At 40.6% G+C, this 18,309-nt stretch overlaps 1 protein-coding gene across 1 annotated transcript in view; it reads left to right on the forward strand.

Moving 5' to 3' along the window:
• Positions 1-18,309, forward strand: part of CDK14 (cyclin dependent kinase 14) — a 634,831-nt gene that overhangs the window by 176,300 nt on the left and 440,222 nt on the right. The window lies entirely within an intron of this gene.

Here is an 18,309-nt window from a genome sequence, read left to right on the forward strand (position 1 = left end):
TTTTGTGAAACAGCAACTGATCAGTCTAAAATTCATATGACTTACCCAGATCCCTTACTACTCATGCCCTAGAAGACAGGCTCAGAGTCATTCAAGGTAAGAGAAACATCGGACATTTGAAACATGCATTAATGAGTAAGCTGGGGCTTGGGTGAAATCAGGAACTTTTAGAGCCCAAAGCTAATAGTTTTTACTGTCCACGAGTTTTAGTCAAATGCTGACTGTTTTGTTTAGCCCTGATGTGTACAAAAGGAGTATATTAAACCGTTATGGGCGTTCATCTTGAGTCGCGTCAGTCGAGTCCGTCTCTTTGCCACCCTATGGACTATATGGCCTGCCAGGCTCCTCTGTCCATGGGATTCTCCAGGCAGGAATCTGGAGTGGGTTGCCATGCCCTCTTCCAGGGGTCTTCCCAACCTAGGGATCGAAACTGACTCTCTTAAATCTCCTGCACTGGCAGAGAGGTTCTTTATTACTAGCACCACCTGGGAAGCCCTCACTATACCATTAGGAGCAATTATAATAATCGAGATATGGCATTTACTTGACAATTTCAGGCTACAAGTTATATAAAGTAATCGAGTGCAAAACTGGATTGTAGACCCTGTTGATTTGGGGTGACTTTTAAGGATTACGAGATCTGGTAGGTCAGGGGTTTGATCTGATTCTTTCCCTCAGTATGCTTGAGGTGCCCCTGAAGTTCAGCTTCAGGCTCTTGTATTTTTTGGGGGGGGACGTACCCCATGGCATGTGGGATCTTAGTTTCCTGACCAGGGATCAAACCCATGCCTCTTGTGGTGGAGGCGTGGAGTCTTAACCACTAGACCACCAGGGAAGTCCTCCAACTTCAGGTTCTTGTTTGTTGCTCTGTTATAATTAACCAGAGAGTGTTATCTACGTTTGTCAGTAAAATTTGGAAATGGAAGAGATAGTACAAGCTCAGCGACTTTTATGAAGAAAAATATCCTGAGCTCAACAGATCTCAGACAGGAAATTATTTTAAACATCCCAGGCATGAGACATTTTTCATGCTTAACGGTTGATTCCAAGCAAATATGTGTTCCCTTCCTTCTAGGGTTCAAGGAGACAGATATATATAAATTTCCCTGTATAAACAAATTCTTTGAAAATTTAAAAGATAATTCTGTTTCTAGTTTGAAATGGTCTCCCTGGGATTGCTGTGTTTTTAACTATCTCTGTTTTAAGGGATTTAAATCAATGATCCTGCCAGCATTGACTGAGAGGAAGATTGTAAACACTAGGAACGCTGGTTACCAGTTGAAAGCTCTGCTATAACTCAACTGAGAATAAGATAGATGTCATTCCTAATTGGCCTGATGGGTGAGACAAGGGAGTGAATTTTGAAGCAGCTTGGTAGGCAGCACAGGTACCTACAGACAAAAAAAACCCCTGAGGAAAAGGAACCAAAGGCCTTTGTTGTGTGTCTGATCAAACCTCTTAGGAGAAAGAAGAAGGAAATGGAGATACTGAGAAACCAAATCAATGTTACAAACGAGGCCTACTGGGAATCCCAGAGGAAGCCAAGTTCTTAATGAGAAGGCAATGGACTAGGTTAAACAGGGTGACACTCCTCCACCCACTCCCCTAATTCACATCCTGGGAAGGTTTCAGTGTTAAGCTCTGGAGAGTTGAGTGCATCTCGGACTGTGCCCAAAGTGAAGCATAGAGGATCATTAAATTAAAACGGAATCTGTCTCTTCTCCAGGTGAAATAGAAGGGATGAAATAGTAAAGTGTTAATAGAGTTGGACAAGGGAAAAACTAAAGACTGTGAAAGGGATTGCTAGGAGAAAGAGTAAGAAAACCAGCCAAGCACCAAGGAAGGATGAGAGTTGCTGAAAGTGTGGATGATGGTGTCAAATATTTGGCAAAGGCAAATCAGAAGAGTCCTGAAAAGAACCCATTATGTTTACAATTAGGAAGGCATTTCTTAAGTTTGTGAAGGGGACTGGTGAGGGCTACAGACCTAATTGCTTTGATTGAAGAGAGAAGGGGGAAGAATGGAGGATGAAATGCAAGCTCTTCTTTTTTTTTTGGCCATGCCACATATGGCATCTTAGTTCCCTGACCAGGGACCGAACTTGTGCCTCCAATTGGAAGCTTGGTGTCCTAACTCACTGGACCACCAGGGAACTCTGCAAGCAATTCTTTTGAGGGGTGAGGCAGGGGAGAAAAGGAGAATAAGAAGAAAGTGCGAAAGTGCTTTGTGACAACCTAGAGGGGTAGGATGGGGTGGTGGGAGGGAGGTTCAGGAGGGAGGGGATACGTGTATACTTATAGCTGGTTCGTGTTGTTACACAGCAGAAACCAACACAACATTTTAAAGCAATTATCCTCCAGATAAAAATGAATTTTAAAAATAATAGCTGTAACTGGGATATAAGAATGGGAATAAATATAGCTAACATGATTTCTGCTGATATTTTTAGACTGTATCTTCTGCTCTATGTACTTGAAAATCATTTATAAGATATATAATTTATTATTCAAAAAATTTTAAACTACTATAGAAAATACATGACAAATTAGGAATATAGCCATAATAAGAGTGGCTATATCTTATGTTTTATATGCAAAATACTATGTGTGGTATTAATAAAAACAATATTGTTGTAAAAAAGTTCTTGAAAATAAGAAAAAAGTAGCAAAGTTTCAAATGACTAAAGAACATGAAAAACAACCCAACAAAATGGACACAAATGGCCAATAAAAATATGGAAAAGAAAAAACAAGGAGAAAGGGCAGAAGTGTTTTTGATGTTTTGGCTTTAAACTAAACGGGAAGGAACTGAGTGTGTGTGTGGATTATAATAAAGGAGCCAGTAAAGAGGGAGAGAGGAATTGATGCAAGAATCACGTAAAATGTATTCTGAATGCAGAAATTTGAGGGACTCTCTTTTCTCTGTCACTTGAACTTGATTCATATGTCCCTGATAATCGGTCTTGCCCTTTCTTATTCTGATAATATATAGGTCTGAAATCATTGTTTTCCTGGCCAGCTTTGTCTCATTTTGGACTTAGACACATGAGAACATGAAAGTGTGAGTTGCTCAGTCATGGCTGGCTCTTTGCGACCTTGTGGATTGTACCCGCTAGGCTCTTATGTCCATGGAATTCTCCAGGCAAGAATATTGGAGTGGGTTGCCATGTCCTTCTCCAGGGGATGGATTGAGCCCGGGTCTCCTACATTGCAGGCAGATATTCTTTACCATCTGAGCTGCTAGGGAAGCCCGTGAGAACATGATCCTTCTTAAATATCTCTTCTCCTTTTATTTGTGTTCTTTAAAAATTCAGATACATTATTGAACTTTCTGTGTAGCCCATTGGTTTCTCTTCTTGGCCAATTTTTCTTCACTGGTACTAGTTACGATTTTAAAATAACACCAATTTATGTGAATCTTCTGTTTTTTGATGCTACCTATCTCTTGGTAATGAGGGTCATGATATAAAGCTTATATTTGCTGAATGCTGGGTTGAGCCTGATTTTCTCATCTGTGAAAGCAGGGCTGATAATGGAATTGGTTTCACATGGTTGCAAAGAGTGTCTGTGAATGAATACCTTTGTAGTGTCTAGAACTGTGTCTCATGTGTTAAATGAATGCTGGCCATTGCTTTTTTCTTTGTTTCTCTTAACAATACTAGAAAAGCTTTTGAAATTAGGTTATTTTCTTGTTTTACAGATGTAGAAACTGAGGTCTATAAAGTTTGAGTAACTTGTCCGTGATCACACAGCTCAATGATGGAGCTGGTCAGTCCAACTGCAGAGCTCTTAATTTTCATCTCCTTTCATTTTTCAGGGGGTGGGGGGGGGGAATATTTTGAAGTCTGTTTTCTTAAAATCTGTGCCATCAGGACTTCTCTGGTGGTCCAGTGGATAAGACTATATGCTCCCAATGCAGGGGGCCCTAGTTCAGCCCCTGATCAGGAAACTAAGCTTGCACGTGCCACAGCTAGGCGCTCACACGCTGCAGCTAAGACCTGGCACAGCCAAATAAATGAATACATAAAGAAAAATATTTTAAAAGATCTGTGCTGTGATCACTCTATCCCGTGGTAATGATCAACACTAGGGGTACTTAGCCATTTTCCCTCTATGGTTACTATATCTTTCCTCCGTGTCATTTTCATTTATCATTCGTATTCTCTACTATTCTGGGTACCTCTAAGTGACATCATAGTTATCTTTCCCTGTATTTCACCCAAATGGTTTGTGGCCTTCCATATAGTAGGTGCCTGCATGAAATAGAACTCTCACTGTTCCCTTTTGTTTGCTATTAGATACGTTTATTTTGGACCAGGTTTCCACCCCATCGCTGCCTTTTCATTGTGAACCACAGACCAAGGTTTGATGGCACCAATTTCCCTTACCACTTCTAAAAAATTCTTTTCATATGACAGTCATAACTCCCAATCTGCCAGCACCTTTACAGCCCTTTTATCCTTCTCATAAATAACGGAGCAACTAATATGGTAGTAAGAACTGTAGCTTAACAAAATAAATGCTTTCAAGTAGGTTTTTGAGTAAAACTCAGAAACTCAATACCCTTGAGCCCCTACTCAAAGTGTATTCGCAGCACCAGCTATGAATGTAGTTTGGCATTCTGACCTAGAATTAAGAGGAGAAAATGATTCTCTGTACCTAATACATCCCTTGAAAGTCTTGTCAAATTTCCATGGTCCTTGTTCTTATATTTAATCACTTCCTTTTGTGTTAGTATCTAAGCAGGTACCTTTTTTTATATATATTTGTTCACCAGTTTTCAGGTGACTTGATTAATTTGAAATCATTTTTAGAATGCTTGACATGACCTGAGCTAACTTGCCATTGACTCGTCTGTTAAAACAGAAGCTTGTTTAATTAATAAGACTTGGAAAGAACAACTGTAGTTAAGGTTATTTTGCCTAATAAGTATGGTTATGTGGATGATGCTTCATCACAAACACAATTACTGAAGCTACGTGTGTGCTCAGTCAGTCTGCTGTGTTTGACTCTTTGTGACCCTCCTGGACTGTAGCCTGCCAGGCTCCTCTGTCCATGGAATTTTCCAGGCAAGAATAATGCAGTGATTTGCCATTCCCTTCTCCAGAGGATCTTCCCAACCCAGGGATCAAACCCACATCTCCTGCGTCTCCTGCAAAGGCAGATTCTTTACCATTGAGCCACTGGGAAGCCCTGCTGAAGCTGAGATGGCCAGATTTCTATGTAGAGACAGTGTTAGTAGCTACTTAATAATTAGCCTATATAGTTTTATTTCCCTTTACACGTGTCAAAATCTTTCCCTTGTATTATATATATTCATATAGCATATTAATGTACAGATATTTGTATATATATATGAAAAGAACATGCAAAGAGGTAGTAGAGATTGTCTTTGAAAGTTGAAGAAAGTGGAGGTGACAGGTTGAAAGATAGGTGCAGGTTTATAGCCCTGAGTAGTAAAATTTCTTCTCTGAAAACGTGTGTCTCAGCTTCTCATCTGATACTTTCTTACTGTATTTAAGAGTTGGAGTCATTCCATCTATCCAGAAATGAGCTAATCTTTCTGTTTTTTCAAGTCTCCTGTATAATTGAGTCATACTTTCTCCTTCAGTTTAGTTCAGTCACTCAGTTGTGTCCGACTCTTTGCAACTCCATGGACAGCAGCACGCCAGGCCTCCCTGTCCATCACCAACTCCCGGAGTTTACTCAAATTCCTTTCCATCGAGTCGGTGATGCCATCCAACCATCTCATCCTCTGTTGTCCCCTTCTCCTCCCGCCTTCAATCTTTCCTGGCATCTGGGTCTTTTCCAGTGAGTCAGTTCTTCACATCAGGTGGCCAAAGTATTGGAGTTTCAGCTTCAGCATCAGTCCTTCCAATGAATATTCAGGACTGATCTCCTTTATGATGGACTGGTTGGATCTCCTTGCAGTCCAAGGGACTCTCAAGAGTCTTCTCCAACACCACAGTTCAAAAGGATCAGTTCTTCGGCGCTCAGCTTTCTTTATAGTCCAATTCTCACATCCATACATGACCACTGGAAAAACCATAGCTTTGACTAGACAAACATTTGTTGGCAAAGTAATGTCTCTGCTTTTTAATATGCTGTCTAGATTGGTCATAACTTTTCTTCCAAGGAGCAAGCGTCTTTTAATTTCGTGGCTGCAGTCACCATCTGCAGTGATTTTGGAGCCCCCAAAAATAAAGTCAGCCACTGTGTCCACTGTTTCCCCATCTATTTTCCATGAAACGATGGGACTGGATGCCATGATCTTAGTTTTCTGAATGTTGAGATTTAAGTCAACTTTTTCACTCTCCTCTTTCACTTTCACCAGAAGGCACTTTAGTTCTTCACTTTCTGCCATAAGGGTGGTGTCATCTGCATATCTGAGGTTATTGATATTTCTCCTGGCAATCTTGATTCCAGCTTGTGCTTCCTCCAGCCCAGCGTTTCTCATGATGTACTCTATGTAAGTTAAATAAGCAGGGTGACAATATACAGCCTTGATGTACTCCTTTCCCTATTTGGAACCTGTCTGCTGTTCCATGTCCAGTTCTAACTGTTTCTTCCTGACCTGCATGTACCTTTTCTTTAAATATTTATGTATTTAAAAACAAAGAAATAAGGAAAGGTAATCCCATGTGTTGTTTGTCTACCGTGAACACAGAAGCTTAGTTTTCTAGTATCCCTTTTCATTGTGATTTTATGTATGTATTTTTATTTTGTGCTGCCCTGGGTCTTCATTGCTGCACGCAGGCTTTCTCTGCTTGCAGTGAGCAGAGGCTACTCTCCATGGCGGTGTGTGGGCTTCTTACTGTGGTGGCTTCTCTTGTTGCAGAGCCTGGGCTCTTGGCATACAAGTTTCAGTAGTGATGGTGCACGTGGCTTAGTTGCTCTGCGGCATGTGGGACCCTCCAGGATCAGCGATGAAGCCCCTGTCCCCTGCATTGGCAGGCAGGACACAAGATCACCAGGGAAAGTCTTACTGTAATTTTAATATAGTGACTTTCCATTTTTTTTAAACAAAGAGGATAAATATTATAAAAGAGGAGAATGGTAGACAATAACTAAGTGAATAGATATCTGTAGATATTTGACAGAAAGATTTAGATATGTGTGTTTAATTTACCCAAGTTACAGATGTACTATTTTTTGAACTCATTGTAAGGTAACATATTGCACTAGCTGAAGTCTCATTTATTTTCTGGGCTAGGATTTGTAAATACAATGCTGTTATGGAAGAGCTCCTCAACTGGATGACTACTGATGATTTCCCATCTGCTTCAGTTGGAAAGGAGTGATGGCAGTTGTATTCATCCCTCATTTTAGATGAAAACCCAGCAAATATTTAGTTGCTTTTGAGTATATTGGTGTTCAGTTGCTTGGTCGTGTCCGACTCTTTGGGGCCCCGTGGACTGCAGCACGCCAGGCTTCCCTGTCCTTCACTGTCTCCTGGAGCTTACTCAGATTCATGTCCATTGAGTCGGTGATGCCATCCAACCATCTCACCCTCTGCTGCCCCCTTCTCCTGCCCTCAGTCTTTCCCAGCATCAGGGTCTTTCCCCTGAGTCAGCTCTTGTGGGAGACCTGAGTTTGGGCATTTCTTATTTATAGAAACTGTGCTGTCAGGGAGAACTGATGTAACGTCCTGTCTGTGGTCGCTTCCTGGTTTAGTCCTTGTCTGAGACAGTTGACTTTGCTCATTCATGCATGCAGCATTATTGGAGCCAGACTCCATGAAAGCCATAAAACGTGACTTCTCCTCAGAATGGCTAAATTGTGTCACCACATTGAATAGAAATTAGATTTCTTATTAGAAGTTGATTTGGTGGCCGAGCCTTAATGTTACTGAATAGTAATTTAAGATCTTGTCAGTTTTCCTTACTCTGTAGCACTAAACCTAGCAAAACAGATTGCTCTGTGTAGAAAAAGGATGCTAATGTCCTGTTTGATGGTGATAAACACATGTTATTGCTTGGAAAGCCTTGAAAGTAGCATAGTTGGATTTAACAAATTGTGTATTCAGCTTTCTTTCTCGTTGCAGTGAAGATTTGCTACCAAATATTTTATAATTCTGTATATATTTGTAACTACAGTATTTCAATCCTAGAAATGTATTAATATTTGTTGTTGTTTAGTTGCTATGTCCAACTGTTTTGTGAGTCCATGGACTGTAACCCACTACGCTCCTCTGTTCATGGAATTTCCCAGGAAAGAATACTAGAGTGAAAAAAAAAGAATACTGGAGTGGGTTGTCATGCCCTCCTCGAGGGGAGCTTCTTCCCTGGAGATGCAAGAGACCAACTGCGTCTCTTGTACTGGCATTCTTTACCACTAAGCCACCTGGGAAGCTATATTAATATTTAGTATGTTTTAATTTATATTGATAACTGTATTCATTTTATAATCTGTTTTTCATCTGTATTTATATCATGGAGATATATTTAATAGACTTATAAGCTCTGTTAATTTACCTTTGTTGGTTGGGAATAAAAATGCGTGTTTAACCCAGGGAGCTCAGCCCACTGCTCTGTGATGACTTAGAGAGGCGGGATGGGGTGAGAGGTTGGGAAGGAGGCTCCAGGGGGAGGGGACATATGTTTACTTACTGTTGATTCATGTTGTTGTACGGCAAAAATCTATATGTTGTTAAGCAATTACCCTCCGATTAAAAATTTTTTAAATGCATATTTAACTTTAGAAGCCTATTTGCTTCTTTCAAAGCTCTACCCTGAAATATGTAGGCAGATAATGAAGATACTGCTGTCTAATAAGATCAGATATCTGATTACTGGTTTAATTTTGTAGGCAACCCGGCATCAAAAATCTCTCGCGAGTCTGCTTTTCTTGCCTTATGTCCTGCTGCGTCCCTAGTTTCTACTCTCTGTGCTTTGAATGTTCCTCCCTGTACCCCTTTTGCATCTTTATGATGGATCCGTTTATGTAAGCGGCTTGCCTCCTCTTTTTACATGTCCACATTCTATCCCATCTTCAAGTCCTGTTCATGTTATAGCATTCCCTGGCTTCTGATAAGATACTGTCTTGGAATAAACTTCAGTTATGTTACTCTAAGGGCTTCCCTGATAGCTCAGTAGTAAAGAGTCTGCCTGCAACGCAAGAGACACAGGAGACACTGGTTCGATCCCTGGGTCGGGAAGATCCCCTGGAGGGGGGCATGGCAACCCACTCCAGTATTCTTGCCTGGAGAATCCCATGGACAGAGGATCCTAGCGGTCAACAGTCCGTAGGATTGCAAAGCGTCGGATAGGACTAAAGCAACTGAACACACATGTATTATTCTAAGCTCTCTTTTGACTGTGCCTTGACTTTGCCACTCCCTCCCCAACCCTAGCCTCTGTCCTTGCCAGGCCTGACTGGCCCAGTTTTAACAAGAATCCTGCTAAGTCAGTTTAGAGAAAATCCCCCCACCCTTGATATCTGATGGCTCTGGATTGTTTTTAGCAGGAATCTTAATAGATCAGTTGAGCAAGGTTCCCCCCTACCCTTTTCTGTCTGTCTGCTCTTTGGCTATAAAAACTCACCTGTTCTTGCTGTATTCAAATTTGAACCGTATCTCTCTTTGCACTTTTGCAATAGTCCTGATTAAATTCTTTTATTTATTTATTTATTTATTTTTCCAGTGGGTTTTGTCATACATTGACATGAATCAGCCATATAGTTACACGTATTCCCCATCCCGATCCCCCCTCCCACCTCCCTCTCCACCCGACTCCTCAGGGTCCTCCCAGTGCACCAGGCCCGAGCACTTGACTCATGCATCCCACCTGGGCTGGTGGTCTGTTTCACCATAGATAATATACATGCTGTTGTTTCAAAACATCCCACCCTCACGTTCTCCCCCAGAGTTCAAAAGTCTGTTCTGTACTTCTGTGTCTCTTTTTCTGTTTTGCATATAGGGTTATCGCTACCATCTATCTAAATTCCATATATATGTGTTAGTATACTGTAATGTTCTTTATCTTTCTGGCTTACTTCACTCTGTATAATGGGCTCCAGTTTCATCCATCTCATTAGAACTGATTCAAATGAATTCTTTTTAACAGCTGAGTAATATTCCATGGTGTATATGTACCACAGCTTCCTTATCCATTCATCTGCTGATGGGCATCTAGGTTGCTTCCATGTCCTGGCTATTATAAACAGTGCTGCAATGAACAGATATCAGAATATTTTTTTCCTTCTTTTTCATAAATTCAGTTACTGCCTTGCTTGATAGCTCCTTTGCCTCATATGTATGTGACATATTCTCATATGTATACAATTTATTCTTCGGCACCTGCTATAGTACTATTAATGGATGCTTAGTAAAGATTAACTAGGTGGAACTTTCCTGGTGGTTCAGTGGCTAAAACTCCATGCTCCCAGGGTCTGGTTCGATCCCTGATCAGGGAACCAGATGCCACATGCCACAAATAAAAGATCTCGCATGCCACAAGTAAGACCTGATGCAACCAAATAAATAAAATATTTTAAAAAGTATGTAATGTGTGGGGGACATGTTTAGGAATGCTATCATCAGGCTCTTTAAATATGAGAAGAGACTTAGACAGATGGCTCTTGTAAGGAGAGATTTGTAGTCAGGACTTACGAAGTTCTTTCTTCAAGTACACTTTTGATTATCGTGGGTCTCCATTCTTCTAAGATCATGTATCTGGCTTCATGGAGTTAAATATGCTAGAATGTCTTTCCTGGAAATGACTTAAGTGATTCTTTTCTGTCACTGGTTTGGAGCACCCGGAAGACTGGATTCCAGTCAGGCTGACTCAGAACAACTGTGCCCCGTAGATTCTGCCCCATGTTGCTGTTGGACCCATAAACTCTCCTCATTCAGGCCTCTGTTGCTTGGCTAGCAGGGTTTCTTTCATCAGTAAATCACAGTACAGGAGTCACGAGAGTTCATGAACTGAAGAAGTACTGGGACCATTTACCTTAAAAGGAAAATGTCGGCTTGTTCAACCTTGAGGCTTCCTGGGTTCTTACTGCAGTCCACCCAGTGAAATAATGATGTTTAAACTACAGCAAAAAAGGAGATGACCAAATATGGTAGGACACCATTTATAAAAATCTACAATAGGGAAAAAAGAAGTCTAGAAGATACTTTTGTTGAAGAATTTATCACTGAATACTGGGACTATTGTTGATGTGAATTTTTTTTCCTGTATTTTCCAACTATTCTCTGATAAGCATGATAATTAGGGTAAGACTTATTAATGCCATTCTAAAATATATTGATTTATTTTGATAATGTTTGCAAAGCATTAGAAAACAGAAAATAATGACGTTGCTTTGAGAGCAAGTAATATACATGTTTGGTGTAAGCAGAGTGCCTCTGTTGAGGGGAGAATATGAGGGTGTGTTCCACACACCTTTCTTCTGTAGTTCACACTTTAGTTATTGCTGCTCCACAGAGAACTTATGAATATGGGCCTTGACATCTAGTCTCCTAGGCCCAATTTGTGGACCTACTGCTTCTAGCTGTGTGCCTCAGTTTCTTTATAAACATGGAGATAGCAATACTGCCTACCACACAAAGGTGCTATAGTGACCAAATTAGTGTAAATAAATTCCTTGTTCCAGGCCTGCCACAGTTAGGGTACTGTAGGTACCTTAACAATAAGAGTATTTAACACGAATGCTATTTTTAAGTTAAAGACCACTATCTTGATTTTAAACTTACTGGAAGTATAAAAAGTCATTTTATTCCAAATCAGGCTGACTGATTTATACTCTGTTGATAGGATTTGGAAGTAAGATTAGCATAGGTCTTATCGTATCAATTATATATAATTTTTATAAGGCTCTTTCTTTGTGTAATCAGCTTCTGTGGTGACTCAGATGTTAAAGAATCTGCCTGCAATGCAGGAGACCCAGGTTAAACCCCTGGGTTGGAAAAATCCCCTGGAAAAGGGATTGGCTACCCACTCCAGTCTTCTTGCCTGAAGAATCTCATGGACAGGGGAACCTGGGGGGGTACAGTCCATGGGGTAGCAAAGAGTCGGACATGACTGAGTGACTAATATTTAATGTAATCAGTTCTTTCCCAACATGTGAATCAATATAAACCCTCATCTTCAACCTGTGTAGGTTGGTTATTTTCAACATTATAGTTAGGAGAATCATTTTTTTACTTTGAGACTCTACTTGCCTATAAAGCAATCCAGTTGAGTGTCACTTTTATTTCTAGGAGTGCAGTGTTTTAGATTTAGATAATTTGTGATGCTGTAGCATTTTTCTCCCATCATTTTTGTCATAAAGACAAGTCAAACTAGATACATTTGTCTTTGCTTGATATTTTTGTAAATTTTCATTTAAAAGTTATTTAACAATGACAGATTTTCTATAATTATGAAAGTAACACGTTTTCATTGGAGCAAATTAAAATCACTCATAATCTCTTTGACTTGATATAAGTCTTCTAGTCCTTTAACCAAGTTGCAGTGTATTTATAATAATTTTCTTTGTTGATTCTTCATGGTCTGTCACAGCCAAACCAAAAAAAAGAAAACATGAGCGTGCTGTCCTGTTTGTAACATAAGCTGGAGGTGTGGGGAGTGTGTGTGTGTGTGTGTGTGTGTGTGTGTGTGTGTGCGCGCGCATGCACACACACGTCTTTATTAGAATGGGAGAATGGGTTGAGAATAGCCTGAACTCTGAATACCCCTGCTTTAATGACTCTCCCGGGCTGCTTTAATTGTTTACTCCTGCTGTTCCAAACTTCACTTAGTTTTGTAAGGCTGTGTTTGAATGGAAAATACAAGATCTCTGTGGTTACCATTACTTGGCAGTGAGTATTTGGGGACTCCTCAGAGTCTCTTAGTGAATCGGTGATGGGCTTTTTGGTACATCTCATTTAACTTCTTTGGAGATGCTTTTTTCCTGAGAGTGGAAGCTTGACCTCTCTCTTAGGATGCTGAACATGTGGGTCTTTTCTAGAGGAGGGGGAACATTTATGACTCTCCTCGAGAAATGGGAATATCATGTTTTTAACATGCCTTTGAGCTAGGAAGCTTGAAATGCTATAAGAGCATCAGACTTCATCCTCTTTTCTTTAATCCCAGCTCATGTAATGAATGACTCATTGTCATTCTGATGCTGTAGTTAGACTTTTTAAAAATTTTGAATTATTTTTATTTTTAGATATATTAATAGTATAAGATATTGTTATTGTTCAGTTCCTAAGTCATGTCCAACTCTTTTGCAGCCCCATGAACTGCAGCATGCCAGGCTTCCCTGTCCTTTGCTATCTCCCTGAGTTTGTTCGAAAATATAAGATATGCCATGTAAGAATTATCCAGGAAATAGTAAGTAATCCAAGATAGGTAAAAATGATAATATCATCAAGAAATAAATCCATTTCTTTTCTGCTTTTTGGGGAGCATTTTCTATGGGGAAAAAAAAATAGCTACTGAAGATAAAAATCATTTTGAAGTGGCAACTTGACCTCAGAACAAGAAAATGTGATTTCTCTAGAAATGTAAAATGCAACCTTTCCAAAGACCTCAGTAATATGTTTCCTAAGACAAGTGCTCTTGAAAGTGGGCCTAGAGAAAAACTAAGCAGAGAAACCCTCCTGCTGCTTCTTTTTGTTCCTTTATCTTCCCATTGTGCCCTAATTCTTAGTTTTCACCTATATGTATGCATATAGATGTATGTTTAGGGATGTGAACTGCAGTATGTTAAAGATGAAAACTTACAGACTAATTAATGCAGTTAGCTTCAAATCTCACTTTGTGTGAAAAATCAGTCTCAAAACTCCTCATAGAGAAACATACTGTGTTCATGGATTGGAAGAATCAATATTGTCAAAATGGCTATTCTACCCAAAGCAATCTATAGATTCAGTGCAATCCCTATCAAGCTACCAATGGTATTTTTCACAGAACTAGAACAAATAATTTCACAATTTGTGTGGAAATACAAAAAAACCTCGAATAGCCAAAGTAATCTTGAGAAAGAAGAATGGAACTGGAGGAATCAACCTGCCTGACTTCAGACTCTACTACAAAGCCACAGTCATCAAGACAGTATGGTACTGGCACAAAGACAGAAATATAGATCAATGGAACCCAATAGAAAGCCCAGAGATAAATCCATGAACCTATGGACACCTTATCTTTGACAAAGGAGGCAAGGATATACAATGGAAAAAAGACAACCTCTTTAACAAGTGGTGCTGGGAAAACTGGTCAACCACTTGTAAAAGAATGAAAGTAGAACACTGTCTAACACCATACACAAAAATAAGCTCAAAATGGATTAAAGATCTAAATGTAAGACCAGAAACTATAAAACTCCTAGAGGAGAACATAGGCAAAACACTCTCTGACATGAATCACAGCAGGATCCTCTATGACCCACCTCCCAGATTATTGGAAATAAAAACAAAAATAAACAAATGGGACCTAATGAAACTTAAAAGCTTTTGCACAACAAAAGAAACTATAAGTAAGGTGAAAAGACAGCCCTCGGATTGGGAGAAAATAATAGCAAATGAAGCAACAAAGGATTAATCTCAAAAATATACAAGCAACACCTGAAACTCAATTCCAGAAAAATAAATAACCCAGTCAAAAAATGGGCCAAAGAACTAAACAGACATTTCTCCAAAGAAGACATACAGATGGCTAACAAACACATGAAAAGATGCTCAACATCACTCATTATCAGAGAAATGCAAATCAAAACCACAATGAGGTACCATTACATGCCAGTCAGGATGGCTGCTATCCAAAAGTCTACAAGCGATAAATGCTGGGGAGGGTGTGGAGAAAAGGGAATGCAAACTAGTACAGCCACTATGGAAAACAGTGTGGAGATTTCTTAAAAAACTGGAAATAGAACTGCCATATGACCCAGCAATCCCACTTCTGGGCATACACACCGAGGAAACCAGATCTGAAAGAGACACGTGCACCCCAATGTTCATCGCAGCACTGTTTATAATAGCCAGGACATGGAAGCAGCCTAGATGCCCATCAGCAGACGAATGGATAAGGAAGCTGTGGTACATATACACCATGGAATATTACTCAGCCGTTAAAAAAGAACTCATTTGAATCAGTTCTAATGAGACGGATGAAACTGGAGCCCATTATACAGAGTGAAGTAAGCCAGAAAGATAAAGAACATTACAGCATACTAACACATATATATGGAATTTAGAAAGATGGTAACGATAACCCTATATGCAAAACAGAAAAAGAGACACAGAAGTACAGAACAGACTTTTGGACTCTGAGGGAGAAGGCAAGGGTGGGATGTTTCGAGAGAATAGCATGTATATTATCTGTAGTGAAACAGATCACCAGCCCAGGTTGGATGCATGAGACAAGTGCTCGCGCCTGGTGCACTGGGAAGACCCAGAGGAATTGGGTGTAGAGGGAGGTGGGAGGGGGATTGGGATGGGGAATATGTGTAACTCTATGGCTGATTCATGTCAATGTATGACAAAACCTACTGCAATGTTGTGAAGTAATTAGCCTCCAACTAATAAAAATTAAAAAAAAAAACTCCTCATAATAAATTGCGTTAACTTACATCTTATGAAACCCTCCCATCTCATCAAATAAACAGTTCTTCTCCAGTAACTTCAGTAGTAGTGTAACCAACTACCTTTACATCTATGGGTGTCCTGGGCATTGTTTCCAAGCTTCTTGCCTTTTCTTGATAAGTTAATTCTTTCATTCCTTGTCTTTGATAAATTTGCTTTACTTTTTCTTGACACTTACCTTTGTTTATTATGCATTTAAGTTGATTGATACTGTCTTATTTTTTCTTTGGCTGGTAATCTCCTCAAGTACTATATGCAGGTAACTTTTTACTCAACCCAGAATGGTTCCTTGCAATTGGAGATATTCCAGAAGAATACTGAGGTGTGTTATAGTTGTTTGCCTTAAAACTCTGGAACATTAATGTATCAACACGGGTGATAAAAATCTCTCAAAAGCCAGCAAACATCAAGATAACCACAATACAATCCAACTCAATGAGGGAAGGAGAGGAAGTATTAATAATTCAGGAAAAGCTCAGGTTTGACGTTTACATACAAAAGATGCTATTGGGGTAGAAATAAGTGCAATTACTCACTCTATGTTTTGCTGACATCACAATACTGAGGAGAGTTCTTTTTAAGCCCCGAAGTGCAAAGCAAACATAGGAGTGAATTAAATTATCAGATGTCTCAGAAAGTCTGATTGTACTATGGTTCTCTGAGGGATTCTGATTTATGATCTGAGATGTCTGTGTCACAGGCTTTTAAAGATATTGGGAGTTGAGATTGTCCCATCATTGCTAGTCATCTTTGAAGATCTGTGGAAAATTGGGGAGACAGTAGCAGCCTTGAGCTGTCCAGATGTTCACAAAGAAGGTGGAAATGGTTCACTTTACCCTTGTATGCCTTTTTTCATTCCCCCTCCTCCAGCTGAAAATTTTAGGACAGATGATCCACTAAGATGATTTCTGAGTAAGTCAAAATAGAAAGAATAATAGTGTTCTAGGAGTTCATAAAAGATTATGTCATACCTAAATAACTTTGATTCCTCTTTTTGAGGAGATTGTTAAGCTAGTGGACTGGAACACTGTAAATGCTGGATATCTGCTTGTTTTTCCACCATGGGTAAATGTTCTGATTATGTTCTGGTAGATTAGAGAGCCACAGACAGCTGAGTGATCTGCTGTTTCTGGTGGTAAATTTAATACAGGCTGGTAAGAGTGGTAGGATTTCAAGTACTTCTTTTATAAGGTAAAAGGTGGACTCGTTCACCACTGAACACTGTGCTAGATGCAGATTTTCCAGAACAGTCCAGTGGTAGAGGTAGAAAGTCAGTGTAGTGGTTTGAGATAGAGTGGCCACGGAGAGGAAAGGCTGGGTTAGAGAGTCTGAAAGTGAAAAGGGAAGGAGGAAGTGGAGAGAGAGAAAGAGAAGAGAGTCTATGAAGCCAGGTCCCCCCAGAGGGGATGGGGTGGGTGTCAGGAGTGGGGTGTCAGAGAGCACTGCCCTGGGGACTTCTTTGGTAGCTTCCAGTGGCTAAGACTCCACATGCCCGCTGCAGGGGGCTGGGTTCCTTCCCTGGTCAGGGAGCTAGATCCCGTGTGCCACAACTAAGGGTTTGCATGGCTAAAACTAAAAGATGTCACATGCCACAGCTAAGTCTTGGCACAACCAAGTATGTACAACACACACACACACACACACACACACACACACACACACACACACACACACACATGTGTATGTATATATACTTTATTTTTTTTTTAATACTGCTCTGGGCCGCATCGTGTTCGGTGTTTCCACTCTGCTTCAGATGAGGACACATAGAACAATGGGTGGCCATGGCTTGTCAAAAACAAGATTGAATTTAAAGCAAACGTGAAAGGTGTGAGCAGTTGGTTGCTGCTGACAAGTTGGAATATTATTAGGGATATATCAAACCCCTGAAGGGACTTCCCTGGGGGCTCAAATAGTTAAGAGTCTGCCTGCAGTGCAGGAGACCCAGGTTCAATCCTTGGGTTGGGAAGATCCCCTGGAGAAGGGCATGGCAACCCACTCCAGTATTTTTACCTGGAGAATCCCCATGGGCAGAGGAGCCTGGCGGGCTACAATCTGTGGGGTCTCAAAGATTCGGACATGACTTAGCGACTGAACAGAAGCAGCAAGGATGTTTCTAACAAATATGGATGCTAGAACCCCACCCCACACCAGTTAAATCAAGGATGGGGCCAAGCATTGTGGAAATCAATTCTGAATATTTATTGGAAGGACTGATGCTGAAGTTGAAGCTCCAGTACTTTGGCCACCTGATGCACAGAGACAACTCATTGGAAAAGACCCTGATGCTGGGAAAGATTGAAGATGGGAGGAGAAGGGAGCAACGAAGGATGAGATGGTTGGATGGCATCACCGACGCAATGGACATGAATTTGAGTGAACTCTGGGAGACGGTGAAGGACAGGGAACCCTGGTGTGCTGCAGTCAGTGGGGTTGCAAAGAGTCGGACATGACTGAGCAACTGAACAATGACAAATGGGTTTTAAAATGTAGCCAGAGGTGAGATCCTGTACTTTGGCCTCTTGCGCAGCTGCTGGGCTGGCCCTAGCCCACTCCAGGCCTTGTCTTACACATGCAGAGACGGCTTCGCTGAGTAACAGCCAAGACAGCGGCTCTTCTCCACCTGCTTCCAAGAGGCCACCAGGATGGACTTGCCTCTGCCTCACACGGCAAGTGTGGGGTCTGGCTGCTCACCGCTCAAAAGTCAGTAAAGAGGCCAGGTTGGTGGAAAGGAATTTT

This window comes from Muntiacus reevesi, chromosome 6 (genome assembly GCF_963930625.1).
Source record: "Muntiacus reevesi chromosome 6, mMunRee1.1, whole genome shotgun sequence".
NCBI lineage: Eukaryota > Metazoa > Chordata > Mammalia > Artiodactyla > Cervidae > Muntiacus > Muntiacus reevesi.